Raw genomic sequence first — 20,941 nt, 5'->3', positions numbered from 1 at the left:
AACAGACTGAATGAAAATACTTTTATAGTAATTGTGTACATTTTACATTTTTACAGTCAGCCAATACAGGTTATTTATGTTTTGCTGTTTTAATGTAGAATGTATTTTTTGTTGTTGATATTTTTTTACACTTATGCCAGGATTAGTAATTCTAAAATTCTTATCAGGAAAAACTTATTTTCTGCAACAGATTTAGGCCATGTACAGGGTGCTTAGCTTGTTTCAGCTGAATGCTATTCCTGGCTCCTGATTAATGTAAACCTATCATCTTCATGGACTGTGAAGTATTGTGTCACATATCTGTGCTATATAAATAAAAAGAAACAATATACTTGTGGTTACTGGAGTATCAGTGTGGCAAGAAGCTGAATATCTCTCATATATGGGGGTTAGATGTTTGCTCGCTATTGTCTCCTTATGGGGGCAACTTGAGTACTTTGACAAACATCAGCTTTAAATTTATTAGGATTCCTTAATTCTTTATTTTTCCTTCAGTTACTTTTTTTTTTTTAAAAACAACTAGTCTTAGCAGAGTTTTCTCTTTTTTTGCTATATATAAAAGGTTTAGGACATGAAAAAAGCAAATTAGATTCCATGTGGAATGTAATTCAGTTAATTAAAACTCATGGCTTTTCACAGGAAAACTATTTAAGTCTGTGGAGAAAAATGGGACTGAATTTTTTTTTCCTAGGATTTTTTCCTAGGATTGAATCTCATCCATAAGTTTTCATGTCATAAACCATCAGATTTCTGGCCCAGTGTGCCAAAGCATTTGTCTCTAGTAGTTGGCTGGTTTCTTTGGGGGGCATTTAAGTGATTTCTTTATAAGTGGTATCAGAAAAACGCATTTAATATATGTTATTCCCATTTATTTGTTTCATGGAGTATATGTGTAATAAACTGACAGGTGTCCAATTTCTTATATATTGGACTTGAAGAAACATAACATGAAGAAAGTCAAGAAAAAAAATTACAAAATGCATAGCATATGGACAAGCCCTTCACCTCCTAATGTTCTAGTGTTTATTTGAGTCTCATTTACAAAACTGGCACAATTGCAATTTTTTGGAAGCAAAACTACGTTTTTTTTACCACAGTGCTGCATTTTTTCAGAATTGTGGTGTAAAAACAACTGTGCTGTAGCAACTTGCATACAATGCTGCAATGCATGCACTTATGTTGGCATGTGTTTCATGAATCATGGCAAACAATTTTACCAATGTGAGCACCGTTAATAAAGGCATTAATACACAAACTGACTATTGATGCAATAAAAATACATCCAGGCTGGCAGTAGTTGTAGGGTTGCCTTGCATTCATTGCAGGCACTGTGCGTCATTCATCAGAGCAGCCTGGATGAGAACATGGGTTCTGTGTTGTTAAGAGCACGTATGGGCCTATTTTGTTCGTAGAAATAAACTGGGGACATAGGACAGCTGCCTGCTGACAAAACACAATATATACTGTAAGATAAGCCTTAGTATGAATTTTGATTTGTCTTTTGTTTGTGTGTGTGTGTGCACCTTAAAAAAGGTTCACGATTTGTAAAATAAAATTACAAGACAATAGCAATTTTCCTGATAGATAATACTTGAAAAAAGTCAAAGTTGGTGCACTTGGGGTCTAAAGGCTATTTTTTTCAGGCACAGTACAGGTATGTTTTGTGACCTTTTATTCATTATTATGAAATTGCTCATTAAACAAAATGTTGTCCTTTGTTATAATGGATCATAAGTTGTATTTTTTTACTCTAATAATGTGTAAATGCACCAGAAATGTCCCATCAGTATAGTTGCCACATTTTGGGGCGTGCCTGCTGCAGTTTACACTTTTTATTGGTCAACAATAAAATCTTGCTATCCAGATAGTGTCGCTGGCTGATGATTTCAGGCTCTTCAAAGACAGACTAAACCCACAACCACACACATACTACTGCCATTATATCACTCCGAGGCTAATATGAGTATGTCTTTCTTTAACCCCCTAATGTAAGCAAAGAGGAAGAGACTCAGCTCCTGTTTCAAATAGAAAAGGCTGCTAGTTTGAGGCAAGTGATAGCAATGGTGAATTTTAATTACCCTGATATTGACTGGAGCAATAGTAGTAGGTTGCAGAGGAGCCAAACAGAAACCATGCTGTACTGGATATAGTGATCTCTGATGACCCAGAATGTCAATGTGCAAGTGGGTAATAGTGACCATAATGTTAAATAATTTGATGTTTGGTGCAAAAAACAAATATATGCTGGGGCAACAAAGACCCTGAATTTTAGAAAAGCTTCTTAAGGGCAGTGCTTCAGAGCATAGATTGGGCCATTAGGTTTTCTGATAAAAACACAGAAATGGTTATCAATTTATTCCATTAAGAAGTAAATGTAGAAGTGTTAAGAATCACCCTATGTGGCTTAATTCGGAGGTAAAGAAGTTAATAGTGAAAAAAAGGAAAGCATTTAATAAATAAGTCATAGGGGACAAAAACTGCATTTAATGAATATAAACACTATAACAAGTGTTGTTAAACAGCAATCTGGAGGACAAAGATAGAAAATGAGGAGCACATTGCAGCAGAGGCTAAAACTAACTCCAGAAAGTTTTTAGGTATATTAGCACCATGGCCAGATGGAATACACCCTCTGGTACTGAGAGAGCTAGGGTCAGTTTTACAGTGGCGTCTGTTTCTAATATTCTAAGATTTACTGGTATGGTACCTATGGATTGGAGGAAAGCTAATGTTTCATTCCTATATTTAAAAAAGGATTAAGATCTCAGCCTGGCAATTATAGGCCAGTAAGTTTGACATCCATGTTGGGCAAGTTATTTGAAAGCTTGTTAAAGGATCACATACAAAATTATGTACTGGAGAATGCCATTATGAGCAGTAATTAGCATGGCTTTATAAAGGACAGGTCATGTCAGACAAATTGAATTGCTTTTTATGATGATGTTAGTAAGAAGCTGGACAGTGGGGTTGCAGTAGATGTGATCTATTTGGATTTTGCCAAAGCATTTGATACCGTGCCCACCAGACAACTGTTTTCTAAACTAGGTCTGTTGGTCTTAGTGAAGTTTTTTATACATGGATAGGAAACTCCATAATGGAGAAGGACCTTGCAGTCTTTGTAGATAATAAACTTGGTTGTAGCAAGCAATGCCAGGCAGCAGCTGCTAGGGCAAACATGGTTTTGAGCTGTATTAAAAGGGGCATAGATTCATGGGAGGAGGGGGTTATTCTTCCCCTTTACAGAGAGCTGGTAAGGCCCCATCTAGAATATGCCGTTCAGTTTTGGTCTCCTGTGCTCAAACGGGGCATTATTGAATTAGAGAGTGTTAAGAGAACGACAACTAAGCTGGTAAAGGGTATGGGAAGTCTTAGTTATGAAGAAAACACTGTACAAGTTATGGTTGTTTACACTGGAGAAGAGGCGCTGAAGGGGTGATATGATAACTATGTATACATATATATAATCATATAATAATCTCCCTAATGCTTTATATACCAGTAGGTCCTTCCAACTGACACGAGGGCACACACTCCGATTAGAAGAAGGGAGGTTCCGTTTAAATATTCAGTAATGATTTTTTATTGGGAGAGCTGTGGAGTTGTGGAATTCCCTTACTGAACCAGTCGTACTGGCTGATAAATTAGATAGCTTCAAAAAGGGGCTGAATGGCTTTTTAGCAAGTGAGGAAATATAGGGTTATAAGCTATAGTCAGGAAGGAATTTTTTCCCCAAATTAGAGAGGCTTTAGATGTGTTTTTTTGCCTTCCTCTGGATCAACTAGCAGTTAGGCAGGTTATGTATTGGGTATTAAGGATGAACTTGATGTTCTATGTTGATGTTCTATGTTAACTGACTGAACTATTGGGCACAATACACTACCTGCTGTACAGATCTACAGTATATGTAAATGAAGAGGCGACGGGCATCCAAGTGTATAGTATAATGTAGTATCCAAACACAAAATTTTCACTATATAAATATACTTTGCTGTACAACAACAAAATTCTCATTTTAGAATCCTGACCAAACAAAATATTGGCTAGCTGTCTCTACAGTTATGGGATTTATTGAAATAAACAATATCAAATGTGTGGATGAAGTCTAGCAAGTATTTTGCTGAATTATAAAGAGTCCATAAAGGTTAGAAATCTGTATGACCACTCTCTTTGTTATTGCTGTAACAATGGGTTTTCTGCCATTTAGATGAGAACAAAATGTACTATTACTGTAGCCACAATCCCTTGAACGTGCAGGATGACAGAGTGCCATCACCTCTGTATAAAGCCACAGGACAAAACATCTTATGACATCCTTTCTCTCTGTTAGATTATTTTCTGTCCTGTTGCTAAGACATTCTGAACCTTGCAAAGGATCAGGTTGCACCCAGCTTATTATGCTTTCTCGCTCAGTGACTTATAGCTAACTTTTGACAGTCTCTTCCTTTCTTGCATGCCTGTGTGAGGTTGATCAATTTGTCTCACTTCCTCTTACTCATTGCACTTGTGTTTTGGAATGCACTTGGTGAAATGCTAAAGACCGGTTAACAATCTTTTGCTGTGATTTTTTTTTTTGGTGATTACATATTTTTTTTGCCTGTTTTTCTAAGGGCAGGGTGGTAATGCTGGCCTGATCTGACCCTCCCAGTTAAGATTACTTATTCTGTCTCTTTCTCTGTTCTTCAGTTTATTGCTGTGCATCATTCCATTCACATGCCAAGAGCTTCTGAACAGACTATTCCCATGTGGTATTTACATTTCAGAAGATTCACCTGATCTCTACTTTCTTCTATTCCCATCCTTCTCTTTCTGACTCTTGGACTTTTCTCATCATATAGGCCAAACTGCAAGAAATTCTTTCACACTTACTGCAGTATGTTTGGTACAATTTTCTATGTTGTTTGACCATGTATTATACACTTCAACCAATATATATGAAAACAAGACAGCTTCTATGATTATATACTTACATTGGATGACACAACTGCATTGCATTTTTACATTCAGGAAAACCCATGATTGTTTGATAAGCACATACTGGTTGTGGATACTAATAGAAGTATTTGCTTAATTTATCAACAAACGTTTTCAGCAACATTGCTAATAAATATACTTGCACACAGAAATTAAATGTTTATTTAGAAATCTGCATTCCTTGGCTGGATTCTTATTGCAACAACTATAATACTGATGCATTTCTATGGAACAACAGCCCAGGTTCACTTCAGTTACTAAATACTCTATAACTCGTTTTTCCATGCACTATAGAATTCTGTTCAGAATATAAATAAATGATGCGCCACATCAGAAACATTTAAAAAGGGAAATTGCTGATCTACATTTTAATGGCATGCACTAGAATTTGTGGCATAAACAATATTCTGTGCTCTTCATAATGTGGTGTGTAATCTTTGTGCATGTGCGAAAGCACACAACTCGTAGGGAACAATGACCCTGTGCAAACTACAAAATCCACAGCTTTTGATCACCTTTGTGAAAAAACTGAAATTAAATTTACTGCAAGCTAAGGCAATCTGGGGATCAAGCTTATACAGTGTGACTAAATGGTAATAATAATAATAATAACAGCTAGGGGAACAAAAGAAAAATAATATATTGATAATATCAATATATCAATTTCTTTTAACATTTCAAGCGAATAGGCAGGGAATATAACTTATTAAAGCACAGTAGCCCCTTAAATACAAGCAAACACAAGGTGCAAATTAAAGGGGACCTATTACCCACACATAAAAAGCTGTATAATAGTCCTTTGCAAACTAAACATGAAACCCAAAATCTTTTTTTTTTATTAATTCATACATACTTGTAATAAATGTATTTTAAAATCTGATCTGTCAATCATATATTGCTTGCCCCGCCTCTATGTGGCATAAAGGCAGAGCAGGCAATATGTGATTAACAGATCAGATTATTAATTACAATTACTTTAACCTTCCATTCAGTGCTTCCTAGATGTTGCCTAGATGGCGCATGCACAAGATTTTGGGGTTATACAAAACGTTCCTCAATAACAGTGTCCACAAAATGGTGCCTGCCTGTTGTCTGTGATTGCAAATTCCAAGACTGAAGAAAAAATGATTTAATTAATTTTTACAGTGTAGATAAAGTTCATTTTGTTTGACAAACATGATTGAAAAGAATTTGGAATTGTTTCTTAGGGTGACAGATCCCCTTTAATACATACTATCACCTCCCTTTTCTTAAAAAAAATACTGTTTACACTTTTTTTAAATGTTGGGCAATCCTTTATTACTAAAGGTATCCAGATTTCCTACAATTACATGTTGTTAAGAGATAATATCTTACTCATGGTGCTTCCAGGTCTGTATAAAAATAAATCACATACAACATCCCATATTTAAGACAATTATATAACAATTTTTTTCATTAAAAAATACTTTTGTATAATTATGTGCCATTGGATTAGCCTAAGTAAAAAAAAACACCATTTTAAGTACTAAGCTCCACCCTCTGGCACCTATGCAGAATTGAGCTAAGTTACATCAGCCAAGGAATAGACAGCTTTGTCTTCCATTCACACACTTCCTCCTGTTACAGTCGCACTATTTCCTGTCAGGTGATTTCTGGTGATCACAAAATGGTGGATCAAGGGAAACAATAATAAATAAAAGGGCAATATTTACTGATATATATGGTAAAATTCTTTAACAGGTGACTTATTATAATATGAATTGTCTGCTGGTTTTGTATGTATTCTAATGATATAGTCTTCCTTTAATGTTAGTAGGAAGTTTGCAGTTGGTATAGGGCATGTAGGGATCACTACAAGCAATCAAAATTCAAGCTGCAGTGTTTTAAGCAGTGGGTTTCAGATAGTATTTGTGAAAGACACTTTCCAATGTCTCTATCGATTCAATAACAAGCCTTTTAGTAGCTTCATGGTCCTCAAAAGACATGTCAACCCCAAAAATAAGTTTCTGTCTTATAAAAGAAAACATAATTCTAAGCAATTTTTCAATATGAATTATATTAAAAATTGTCAGGTATTTGTAAATGTAATTGCTATTGGAAGCAATCGCCACCAGTCAGAGCCACCAGGACAGAGAATAGAAAGACAGGCAAACACTGCTTTTAATAGCAATTATATATACAAATAACTCAAAAACCATTACTAATTTGTAATTAATGTATATTACAAAGTTGCTTAGAATTAAGTTTTCTTTTATTAGGCAAGAAATTATATTCTAGGTTGACTTGTCCTTTAGATGGGATGGTCACCTTTAAGTTACGTTTTAGTATGTTGTAAAATTCTATCCTTAGAATCTTTTTAATTGGATTTTTTTTAAATTTTTCTTATTTGTTATGGATTTGGAATTATTCACTTCCTTATTGTACCTCTTTTTCACTTTCAAATTCCCATTTTCACAAATGCCAATAAAGAGTACAGGTATATCAATATCAAGAACTGACAAAATCTCACTTGGCATTATCCCTAAAAAATCTTGAAAAATGTAAATATTAAATAAACCCAATGGGATTGTTTTGCCGCCATTTAGGATGAATGATATCTTAGTTGGGATGAAGTACAATATACTGTTTGATAATTACAGAGAAAAGGGAAATACAATTTTAACATTTTGAATTTTGTAATTAAAATAGAGTCTATGGGACATAGATCCATTCTGGAGAACAGGTTTCCATATAATGGATCCTATACCTGTATATCAATATTAAGAACTGATAAAATCTTTCTTGGAATCATCCCTGCTTTTTTTAAGGGGTGGTTTACGTTTAAATGTAGTTTTAGTATGTTATAGAATGGCCAATTCTTAGCAACTTTTCAATTGGTCTTTATTTTTGATTTTGTATAGTTTTTTAATTATTTGCCGCCTTCTTCCAAGTCTTTCCAGGTTTCAAATAAAGGGTCACTGGCCCAGACGACAAAAACTATTTTTTATTGTAATTTGTTATACCTTATCAACCACATAGGTACTGAAATCCCAAACCAGAGAGTTGAAGAAGAAGCTAAATAATTCAATTTCCACAAATAAAGAATTTTAATAATTTTAAGATGAACAGCCCCTTTAAGCTTGTTTTTTGCGATCATTTTGTAAATACTATGTAAAATAATCATGGCCTTGAATGCTTCTTCAGCAAGGGTGTTGTAGAAGAACAGCAAAGGAAAATATTATTATTTTATTATAAAAGCTGCTTTTTTGTGTTTTTCTATGCACAATAGCAGTGTTTGGAGGGACATTCCTTTCATACGATTATATAACAAGGCAAGATTGTACTGGTATACGATCCGTTATCCAGGAACCCATTATCTGTACATCTTGACAAGATTTGTAATCTAAATGTCCTCTCTTTCTTCATCACAGGAAAGCAAATAACATTTTACTTTTTTTTAGTGTTTGACAGGGTGTTCCTTCTGCTGGGCAAAAATGGGATGTTACAAGTCTAAAAGGCATGCAAAGTAGTCATGTTACATGAAAAAATATTTCCCATTTAACAAGAATTGAAAAGCTTCTGCATTCCTCTGTATTTGCAGTATATACTGTAAGTCAGCCCTCCACAATTAAGTACAAGATTATGAGTACAAATATTAACCTGCAGGTAGAGAGTCATTGTTGTATTAACCCTTCCAATGCCAGTGGACTTTTCACGTACTGCTACATAAACAAATCAACGTAAATATGTCCTGCTACATAAATTAGCAAACATCTTAATAAATGTGGTTTTTTTTACAAAATTTCCAGAAATCAGTTTATAGTGTACAGTGCAGTACAATGTTTAGCACCTTCAATAAGCGATACGTTGGTCCTACCTTCTTGAAGGCAAATCACTGTCAGGCACAATCATTTGTGCCTTATACAAGAGACACAAAATGGCTAACTTACTGTGTGCTGAGCACCCATATTTGCAGGCCTTTGAGATCAAGAATTGTGGACCTACGCCTCCCTGATGATATGCCATTAAACAAGATTCCAACAACTTCATTTTATTTACTTTTGTATTTCCCTTTATTCACTGGTTGTACCATACAGATCTAAGGAAACTGAAAGGTACCTGCTTTTTCTTTTTTGCGCAGGACATAATTGCCCAGGTCACTAATCCTTGTGAGATTTACACCATTGATGACTTATATACCAGTTAGTTATGGAGCAGTGCTGGGTACTGACACCCCATGGAAAGGAATGTGTTTGACAGCTCAAAGCAGTTGAACACATTCAGACAAATAGGCACCTGTATTTGTTTTGATAAAAGTATCAGTTCCTTAACACTTTTCTGACAGCTAGGAAGGTGTTGTACAATCATGAAATAGATTGACCTACTGGGAATACACTTCTATTAAAATCTGTGTCTATGGGGCTGATTTACTAAGACACGAATTCCAACCAAATTGGAAAAATTCCGATTGGAAAATGAAGATTTTGCGACTTTTTCGTATTTTTTGCGATTTTTTCGGCGACTTTACGACTTTTCGGAAATTATCGCGACTTTTTCGTTACCAATACGATTTGCGTGAAAAAACGCAAGTTTTTCGTAGCCATTCCGAAAGTTGCGCAAAATCTGGCGATTTTTTCGTAGCGTTAAAACTTGCGCGAAAAGTTGCGCCTTTTCCGTAGCATTAAAACTTAAAAGGCGCGATGTTTCGCGCAAGTTTTAACGCTACGAAAAAATCACGACTTTTCGCGCAAGTTTTAACGCTACGAAAAAATCGCCAGATTTTGCGGAACTTTCGGAATGGTTACGAAAAACTCGCGTTTTTTCGCGCAAATCGTATTGGTAACGAAAAAGTTGCGACAATTTTCCGAAAAAATCGCAAAATACCGATCATTACGAAAAAAAACGCAATCGGACGCATTCGGCCCGTTCGTGGGTTAGTAAATGTGCCCCTATGTCTTGAATATTTTTGTTAATAACTAGAGAATCGCAAAAGCCTTTTTAACATTCCATAACATCTCTGTACATCTCCTCACTATACGCATAATGGATTATATAGTGTATATGAAACACCCTGAGTCCTAAGGTGAGATATAAAAATTCCAACTACCTGTATTATGTTGTAAAGCCTAATTGCAGGTGTAAATGGCCAAGGGTCACCTCTTATCTCATATGTTACAAAGTGCAGTCATAAAGCAATTTCTGCAAATGAAAGTTGTCTAAGCATTACTGCACTTTTCTATATGTAACAAGTAAACTTTGTATCAAGTAAAAGGTCAGTATTTAAACACCCCTCCCCTTGCCCAGGTACAGTAACAGCAGAAACCAATCAAATCTTTCACATATTATAAGCACTTTCAGGTTAGATATTACTTATCAGTTAATAGCTTGTTAAAGTCGACAGTTATGCTAAGTTGTCCTTTCTCTAAAAAGAGAACAGCATTTCGTTTTGAGAATCTGTAAACTGAAGAAGACTCTGCTGCAGTAAGCTTTTTAGTACTTTGTAAAGGTGTTATTGTTAAGAGCTGAGGAAGGATTGTTGATGCTATTTATGAAGTTGTGATTCCACAGCAATTCCAGGGATTAATGGCTCTTCTGTTCCTGTTTACTGTATGGTAAGTATCTTGTGTATGTTTTAACCCAGCTTCATACATGGTTAAGTTGCTAATTATTAATTACTATAATAAGTATTAATGTCTTCAGCTTTATGGACCCTGGTCTGAAAGAATGTATAGATTTTCTGCAGTTTTTGTGCTTCAAATTACCACTGGATTTTGCAGCCCCTTAGAACTGAAAGGTTAAGGACTGTACATTCAGTGGTATAATGGTTGTACAAAAGGCTAAGGAACTTACATGCAGTGGTGTAATGGTTGTACTCTGCTATACTTTATATACAACAAGATGACTGATACGCACTGGCCCTCCTGTTAAAGGTATCTCTGTTTAAGTCTCAGTGCCATTTCCTTTCATGCTAAACAAGACACTTAGGGGCAGATTTACTAAAACTAGAATTTTTCTTGGCCTGAAACTCGTATAAACTCGACTTGGTATTTTTTTGAATAAAACACGTTCATTCTTGGATTTATTAAATGTCATGATAATGTTGGTAGGGTATTGTCCGAAAATCAAAATTTTTTTGAGCTGAAAAATTTGTGAAATAGAAACAATGATTGGATTAACTTCCCCTTAAAAATGCGTGAAATAGAAAACAACGATAGGATTAAATTCCCATATAAAATGTGTGAAATAGAAAACAATAATGCATTTAAATGTTGAAAATGTGTCAAGGACAGGCTGTCACTATTCTATTTCTCTACTATTGTAAGCCTCCATAGGACTCCATAGGCGTGAAACCCAGCGTACTTTTTGTCCGTCAAAAAAAGTCACATAAAGTTTGATAAATCTCGAACGTTCGTGGGTTTTAAAAAAATTCCCACTTTTTTTGAGAAAATATTTTGAATTTTTAGAGAAAAAAATGAAACAATCGTATGCTACCAAAAAACACATACGTAAATCTCGAAATAAAACTAAACATAAAAATCAAACTTTTCCCAGAAAACTTTAGTACATGGCCCTTAAAGGCAGATTTATCAAAATGTGAGTTTAGAGCTTAATACATAATAAATTACCCATGTTCTGTTTATTCCTATGGGATTTTAAGAAGCGTCAAAAGTAAAATAAAAAATAAGCATGGGTGAAAGTAAGAACTCACCATTTGATAAATATGCTTCTAAAAGTCCTATAGGAATGAACAGAGAGTGGGCAAGTTATTAAGCTTTAAGCTCTAAACTCACTTTTTGATAAATCTGCCCCTTAATTTAATGTGCTTATGATGCCTGCCTAGATTTTTAGCTCTGAAAATATCCCAAGAGAGAAAAGTAGGGTTAAAGAAAAATACTTTGTTGTAAAGTCTAAAGGTCTGACATGTAAATATATTTACAAATATTGCTGAGTTCCTATATACCCATCCATCCTTATGTTCAGCCAGATATTACCTAGCCTATAGTAGCCCCCCGTAGTCAGTTTTACATTGCCGCCCTCTAACCTCTCAATAAAGAAGCACAATCATCTGAACCTTTCATTCAGAAAGAAAACATTCTGTAATATCATAATGCCATTTGTTATTTTTTTTATATTGTAAAAAACAACATTTATTCTAGTGGGCCTTTTAATTAAAGGAATATTAATTCTTACACATTCACCAGTTAGAAGATTCATATTGGATTCTGAACAAAAAACATAGCAGACTAAGTAAAAATACTTTTGTTGAGTAAGTCGATTGCAGCACAAAAGACAAGCACAGACATGAAAACATTTTATAGTACAGTTTAAATGGTTGTAGAGCTCAGTAAAACTTGTTCCCAAATAAATGAGAGGAAAGTGCTTAAACCTTTATACAATAGTCCTCATTTTAAAAGAATTTGTTGATTGCTACTTAGCAACAAGCAAGCCGTATCCTGCGGTTTTGTACCTCTGCCTAATTTTCCACAGTTCAATCAAGGCAACAGGCTGATGACACTTTCCTGTTGGGTGGAAGGATCAGGAAATTAATGTCAGCAGTGTGAATGTCTACAATGCTCTGCTAAAAGGAACAAAACATCTTCTTACCCAGTCTTTTCACAGCAAATGCTCAGCTGAAAAGTTCTCTAAAAACAACAGTGACGTGGATGTTTCAGTGCAGGCAGTGCCTGCTGGTACACCGCAGAAATTCCCAGTCTTTGTTGAAGCACACCCTCCTGGGACCAGCAGCTTTGGGATTCTGGAATCAACACCCAATCATACAATAAATATATACTAAATATAGCAAATAGATCATAAATTGACATATGCTTGTCATATAGTTGAATGGTTTGATTTCTAATTAAAATAACAAGCATTCATTATACAGGCATGTGATTGCCTATTTAGAAATCCAATATCCAGAAAGCTCTGAATTACAGAAAGGACATGCAAATTAGGACACCTCTTGGATCTAGCATCACTTTGAGAGCACTACTGTCTGCCATGTCAATAATAGCACAAGTGTGTGATTCACTGGACATTAGGGAGTTGCGTGTGTAAGTGCAATCTGCTAAGGAAATCCTGGAGATATTCTCCCCATGTACCTTGTACTTTGAAGCTTGCTCTCAAGTGTGCACAAGTTATCAGAGCAGGCTATACTTTTGTTAATATCTTTTGATAGGTAAATGAGCCATATTCAGTAACAGTGTTTTTCAGGAAATACAATGCCTATGCACCTTCTCCTTCCCAACCCTCATGAATACAATGCTGCCAAATACAGTGAGTGGTGTATTCATGAGAGTGGCTGCCGGTGCCTGTGCTCTGAAACAGCAATTCAAATAGAGGTAGGCTGTAAAGTGCAAAAACATTGCACTCAGTTTTTGTACTTTGCACTTGGTTTTCCACAATATAAATGACCTAAATAGAAAGCTTGAGTAAAGAAATGATAAACAATTACTGTAAAACATTGCATATTATCTCTATACACAATCTTTACAGTGTGCAATTTCAGATGCAAAGCTCCAGATTTTTTTTCAGCATTTTCCCCATAATTATAATATCAACATGGCTGAACACAGCATTGCGTCTGCCCAACCAGTGTTCAAAACCAACTTTATTATGTGAGTAGTTTGTAAATCATGTGCACATTGCAACTCAAATTATCCTAGTGGGGAAAGCATCAATTTCAGTATTAAAATAGGATTAGCGTGTTATTCCATGGACACCAGATGGTTGAACCTTGTGATGCAGCCCATTGTGGTAACCCTGAAATTGCTGTTACACTCCACAGCTCCCTTGCATTAATGGAAGCACTGCAAACGAACGGGCACTTAATGCAGCAATGTGTGTAAAGAGCACGTCAGAGACAAGTACCTTTAATTAGCTGCAATGCATGCATGGCCTTGTCTCCATCTGTGGCCATGTGCAAGTGAATTAGCCCAAAATGACAGCTGCTAGTTCATCTTTTTTACCTTTTCTATTAACACAGAAACAGAATCAAATGATACATTACAAAACACAGTAGTATACAACTAGGTTACTTAAAGAAGCACAATTGAATCTTGAAGCAATTGTACATAATTAATATTAGATCAATTTAGTATATATGATGCAAAATGGCAGAAATTAACCATTACCGTCTATATTATTATTATAAATACAAGCATTTTCTGCAGTGCAGTGCTTTGCAGAGATTATTCATCATTCTCTCTTTGTCCCCCATAAACACATATATGCTATAAAGTGACTTTCCTTGTTAACAAATGCCATGAGGTATCTAATGTATATACAGTATAATGACCCAGATTTAATGAAAAAACTCATGGTTTATCAAATATAAACTCCACTGAAGTCTATGAGAAATCTACAATATAAAATTTAAAAAGAAGATACGTTTTCTCATCATGTTGGATCTGGCCCACTATGTGCAATAGAAACCAGATAAAAAAATGGTAGTTTATCTTGTTGGACAAACCTAATGAAAGGTTCCATTATGCCTGCACTATCTAAAGCAACTATCATTCAACAAGACACAATCAATATTGAGACAAACAAAATTATGAGCTTCTGCTAACACTTAAGCAAATGAATTAGTTGACATTATTCTTATTATTATTATTTGTTCTCCAAACAGTGGGTGCAAGGCACAAGGGGGCAATGTATTTAAATTCGTAAATGGCAAAAACTGTGTGCAACTAAGAATAAAAATGTGCATTTTGCTGTTTCATTTTTTTCATTAGACTTTAATTGCATTGCGAATTTTAATTGCGCATTGCAAATGTTTAAGACATGCTTGAAGAAGGCATAATTGTTAGTGTGAAATGAATGACTTTTTTTATTAAGACAATTTATAACATATACAGGTATGGGATCCCTTATCCGGAAACCTGGTATCCAGAAAGGTCCGCGTTACAGAAAGGCCATCTCCCATAGACTCCATTATATGCAAATAATTCTAATTTTAAAAAATGATTTCGCTTTTCCCTCTAACAATAAAACAGTACCTGTACTTGATCCCAACTAAGATATAATTAATCCTTATTGGAGGCAATACAAGCCTATTGGGTTTATTCAATATTTAAATCTCCCAAGTTATGGAGTTATGGAAAGATCCCTTATCCAGAAATCCCCAGGTCCCTAGCATTCTGGATAACAGGTCCCATACCTGTACCATGCACTGGCACAAAAAAAACACAATCTCCTACTGTTGCATGAGGGGCAAAGGCTTTCCTAAAGGTTTATTACATTTGCTCAAAGGCAAAATTGTTCGCTCATTTTGTATCAGGCCTTACATGTGGAAAATAATTGCTTTAAAAATACTTGTTTCACAGGTTAAAGTGTAGAACATTATACTAACTGATTATTGAGGAAAGATTATGATCTTAAGAACACTAAAGTACACAGATTATGGTACAAGGTGTGACATTGGTTTATATGTTGACTTTCAAGTTTGCATTTAAGTCTAATACCATGAAGTAACACTCCCTCCTTTATTACAAATAATATGTCTTTGTTTATTCTTGTACAGTAGAGCACAAAGAAGCCTTTAATACTTTAGATTCCCTTATCGGTAAAGCTTCCAATGTGACAGTGACCTAGGCAGGGGTATCAGAGAAGCTAAATAAACAGTACAAAAAAATGGCACTGAGGCACCTCCAGATCTATCTCCCTATTGTTTGTGTAGAAGGCTGAATATATGGTTTATCTTACATTTATTTACTTTAAATAGACTGTAAAATATGAGGACAAAGAGTATTGTGTGCACAGAAAACATATTTGCTGCATATTTTAGTTTATACTTCCTGTTCTATATCTAGTCTTCACATTCTTTTCTAAATATTCAACCCTTGTCGCTATATAACCCACAATGTAATGCATTATGGAAAGAAAAATATTTTATTGTAACACGTTTTGTATTTTTATGTACATGGCCCGTTTGTTCTAGTATTATTTTTCTGTACACATAGTTAAAACATTTATTGCACTAATAAATTGCTTAAAGCACCGGTGTAATGAACGTAATATCAAATGAAACACCAAGTCAGTTGACCTCCTTCTGTTATTCCTTTATTTTCCTTACTACGTGAGTACTAAATGGTGCTTAAAGGAATACTGTCATGGGAAAACATGTTTTTTTCAAAACACGTCAGCTAATAGAGTTTTTCCAGCAGAATCCTGCATTGAAAGCTGTTTTATATCTAATTTTGAAATGGGGGCTAGCCATATTCTTCATTTCCCAGGGTGCCACAGCCATGTGACCTGTTCTCTGATAAACTTCAGCCACACTTTACTGCTGAGCTGCAAGTTGGAATGATACCCCCCCCCCAGCAGCTGATTAGCAGAACAATGGGAAGGTAGCAAGATAGCAGCTCCCAGTAGATATCAGAATAGCACTCAAAAGTAAGAAATCCAAGTCCGGCTTGTGACTTCTCCAGTTACATGGGAGAAGGAGAAACAATAGGTTACCAGAAAGCAGTTCTATTGTGTAGCTCTGGCTCCGTCTGAAAGCTCAGAATCAGGCACAATGCACTGAGAGGGCTGCCTACACACCAATATTACAGCTAAAAATTATTTGTTATGTAAACAGTGTAAATACACAATAATATTATACTGCTGGTGTAACAATGGCAAACATAAATACTGTCCTGTCTAGAGTAGGTCTCTCTTCTACTGTACTATCCTAAATCAAAGATTGCCTTTCTGCTATCTCCTCCTGGGAGTCACAGAGCTACCTTAGGCTGATGGTCTCCGTGGGGCATTAGCCTAAAGCTCAACCAGTTCAGAATCAAATTTTTTGTTTTTCCTCTATCAGTCCTGGGTCCCTTAGATTTCAGTCACAGTTAACAATGCCACTTTTCATTCAGCCATGAGTGGTAATAATATAGTAATAAGCCTGAGGCAGGCACTCCAGCAGTAATCCAAATATAGGATTTGCCTTTATCAATCCAGGAGGCCACAATCCCATTGTGCATGTTGGTTACCTAAACATGAAATAAATTATGATTCTGTTTTTAAATTACTGCAGCAGTTTATTACTATACAGTACATGGCTGAATTGCAGTAAATGGAATGTGGAGGTATAGATCATCCATATTACTATTATTATTCTTTATTTGCATTGCACTAACATATTTCACAATGCTTTACAAAAATAATATATAATTCAGTCCCTGCCTCAGCAGGGAAAAACCAAGATTTTATTACACAGCCATACACTATGGTTCATTTTATCAGAAGCCAAGTGTGGGAGGAAACAGAATTACCCAGAGGAAACCCATGTAAACTCAGTGGTGGAACTACCAGGGGTGCGGAGGGTGCGATCGCACCCGGACCTGCACACCCTCAGGGCCTGCTGGAGTCTCACACCGGTGTGGATTCACCACTAATAAATGTGTGGGGGGCCCGGCTGCATGCCCTGCAATTCTGACAGAATTCTGACATTCAGGAAGTGGGCAAGTGTTCTGGCTCTTTAAAGTTTAAGTAATGGCAATTTTGGGCAGATGAAAGCTTCACAATTCAGCAAAGGATTCAAAGCTGGATATAAAGCATGTAATTTAATGTACAGGAATATATCACCAAATTTTTCCAACAATTTTGAGTGTCTATTATTGTTCATACCTGTTATGGCTTATATCACACATTACATTTTTCGGCATAAATAAGGCTAATGCTAATGATCCTCAAAGGAGAAAGAGATGCTGTCCTATGCAAGCAATCTGCAATTCTAAGTGATATTGGTTAAGGGTGACTGTGAGGATGCAGCATACAATAAAAAGTACAATGGGCTAAGTAGGGTTAGTAAGTAAGTGTTTTTGTAGCTCGGTATTCACCCTGACCTAGTCCTACTTGAAAACTGGTAGCATGACTTTATAATAAATTACTTTGCATGAAAACCCTGTAGAATTTAATAGCCTTCCTATGGCTTGTATCAGTTCCTCCACTTGCGTTATGAGTGGTTACAGTTAGAAAGGGGATCAAAAGTGAATCTGTGAAAAGAAGGTACAGACACTTCTGTATAACTGCATCTCCACCAGACAAGTTGCATCTTTTTTGATTCATTTACAATGCACCATAAAGATTTGTGGGTTAACTTGTCTTTAGGTAGGGACTCAATTAATTTTTCTCTTATAGAGAAACCAAACTTAACACAATCAAAATGATCATAAACTCTAATCAGTTTTCTCTAAAAAAAAACCCACAATGCTATAAGTAAAACAATGTTCACTTAGCAGTTATATGTACCCATCCTTATTGGTGCAGATACCTTACTAGACCAAATAGATTGTACATGTTCAATACTTGTACCTGAATATGATTACCAACCCAATGACTAGGGATAATGCTGTGAAATATTTTATTTACATTACACAGACACATTTACTGGTATTCATGTAGATACTTCTAAATTTAGATTTTGGGACTGCTTTTGTTTTGAAAGTGCCTTGGGTAAGTGCCTTGCTCTGTTCTACTGAATAAAGACAGTTTATAGCAACTGGTTGTGTCCTGGCATTTTTTTTAGTATATTTACACTGCTTTATCTAAATAATAATATTGTGACAAGACTGAATAATAATGTAAATTTTACAGTTCTATTATTCACCTGCATGTATTTGAATATAGGGGTCTCCAAACTTTTTTACTCCTGAGCCACATTCAAATGTAAAAAGAGTTGGGGAGCAATACAAGCATGCAAAAGGTTCCTGGGGGTCCACATATGGGCTATGATTAGCTATTGGTAGCTCCTATGTGTGCTATGTTTGGCAGTACATATGGTTTTGATGCAACTAAAGCTTGTTTTTTAGACATGAATTACAAAATAAGCAGCTGTTTTCAGGCCCCTGGGAGCAACATCCAAGGGGTTGGTGAGCAACATGTTGCTGGCGAGCCACTGGTTGGGGATCACTGATTTAAATATATAGGTGAATGAAGAATCAACTACTACAGTATTTTCTTTACTAGCAATTTTGGGCCTTATTGGAACCTATTAAGTGTAATAGGGAGTAAATACCATACTTTTTAACTGTTTGTTCTATTCAATTATGCATTGTGTATTTCCATAATTTGACACCAATGCAAAAAGCTGGTGATTGGCTGATAAATATGTTTTCATGTATCTGCAGTCTTATGAGCTAACATGCCTATGACCAAATGCTGGACTTAATTTTAGATGTTCTCAAAATTATGTTATTTAAACCAATGTTGTTTGAAACCCAGCGTAGCTAAATAGTGTTGCAAACTGTTGCTGTGATAGACAGGGCTAAAGTGGTACGTAACCTTTCGTTTTACATACTTCCTAATGTGGATTCATAGTCCCTTGTCTGTAATGCAAGCAACAGTAATCAGCATAAAGAATGACAATGTAATGTATGTTCTAAAAAATCAAGTTGTTTGTCAAGTTGTGCCATGTATTGCCCTGCCATTTTGAGGGCTATATATTTAGTTTATGATGGGTTGAAAACTTTGTTTAATGGTGAGCCAAGTACAGGCCACAGTCTTTTCTCTACCAATGTGTCTTCAGCTGCAATTGAGACAAGATGATTTCTAGCAAGAAAGATGAGTGCAGTGAGTTGAAGAGTTATGGGAGTGGAATTAGCTAGTTAAAATCCTTACCAAGGTAATTTAACAACAATTGGCACTCCTGAGTTTTGCCCAGACATCAGGCTCAGTTACTTGCTCCTTGATGTAGATAGTTAATCAGCACCTTCCGGCAACCCTCTAATAAAACATAATTATAATGATATTGTTAAAATGGCTCATCAGAGTCTCTAGCCTAATGGCCATCAGTTTTCTTACACAGGCAAACAAGTAAATGAGATCTCATTAAGGAAGAGTTGTATAATATTCCGAGACCTGCCATGAGCAAACTTTGCTAATAAGTATGATAGTTATAGGCTAGAAATAATCACCATTATTTTTGCCTGTGTGGTGATCCATATTCTAGTGTGATTTTAAACAGGGAATTTAAGATTCTAAGCTGTATTATTGTTTTCAGAGATTTGAGGAATTTACAATACTCCACTATCAACAATGGTAAATAACAGCTGTTATTTTTAACAAAGAACCATTGTGCACTTGTAACTTCTTGTGTCCTTTGTGTGGATAGGGCCTTCCCATTGATGCAAGGGGTCCTGTGAATTAATTAAGTCACTGCCTTATCACATACCTCCCTTAACTTACTGGCAGTTTTTAAAACGGCTAAATTAGGACACATTTTTTAGAAGACATTAAACACCTAAGAACAGGGTCCCCTTCCCTTTTTACCTGCGAGCCATAGTTAAATGTAAAAAAGAGTTGGGGAGCAACACCACCATGAAAAATGGTTGACTACTTGGTAGCCTCTGTGTAAAGTGGCAGCCTACAAGATGCTCTGTTTTGGCAGTACACCTATTTTTTTTGCAACCAAAACTTGCCTCCAAGCCAGGACTTGAAAATTAAACACTTGCTTTGAGGCCACTGGAGCAATATCCAAGGGGCTGGTGAGTAGCAAGTTATTCACAAGCAAATGGTTGGGGATCACTGGCTAAGACTAATGTCCCATAGAGAGATTAGTTGCCCACGATAGATAGGCCTACGCATCACTTTTTTGGGTAGAACTTTCCATATAGAAGACCATATATAAGACTGAGACCAGCTTGATCTGGGTTTTAAGCTTAGGTGTGTGCAACTGTAGATACAGCACTAATAGTTTTGCAAACATTTTTAAGTCAGTAATATGGACTGACAGTGCTACATGGTGATTTGTACTGTCCTTGGCCATGATAATCATGGAAAATACCCTCCTCTTCGACCTGATAGAATACCTTACCAATGTGGGGTGGGGCAGGGCATAATATTTTAGCAAAATGTTTTATAGTGTTTGTCATCATGGCAGTACATCAGGTCCAGGTTCTGTCCCCATAGATACGTTTTTTCTTTCTTTTAAGATTTCCTACTCTGCCCCGAAAAAATTGCGGCTATATGGCCGACCTGGGTGAAGATGTAAAATACTAAACTGTACCTGAGTCCTTCCAAG

The 20,941-nt window shown here is 35.8% G+C and overlaps 1 protein-coding gene and 1 long non-coding RNA gene across 5 annotated transcripts in view; one reads left to right on the top strand and one right to left on the bottom strand.

Moving 5' to 3' along the window:
- The window catches only part of cobl (cordon-bleu WH2 repeat protein), a 176,567-nt gene that overhangs the window by 128,267 nt on the left and 27,359 nt on the right, over positions 1-20,941 (top strand). The gene's annotated exons all lie outside the window — the stretch shown is intronic.
- On the bottom strand, positions 12,232-12,691 carry LOC116411571. Its single transcript, XR_004223210.1, has 2 exons — positions 12,538-12,691; positions 12,232-12,452 (listed from the first exon to the last, which is right to left on the bottom strand). It is a non-coding gene; the product is annotated as an uncharacterized LOC116411571 (long non-coding RNA).

This window comes from Xenopus tropicalis, chromosome 6 (genome assembly GCF_000004195.4).
Source record: "Xenopus tropicalis strain Nigerian chromosome 6, UCB_Xtro_10.0, whole genome shotgun sequence".
NCBI classification, from domain to species: domain Eukaryota; kingdom Metazoa; phylum Chordata; class Amphibia; order Anura; family Pipidae; genus Xenopus; species Xenopus tropicalis.
This window is presented reverse-complemented; position numbering and strand designations above follow the sequence as displayed.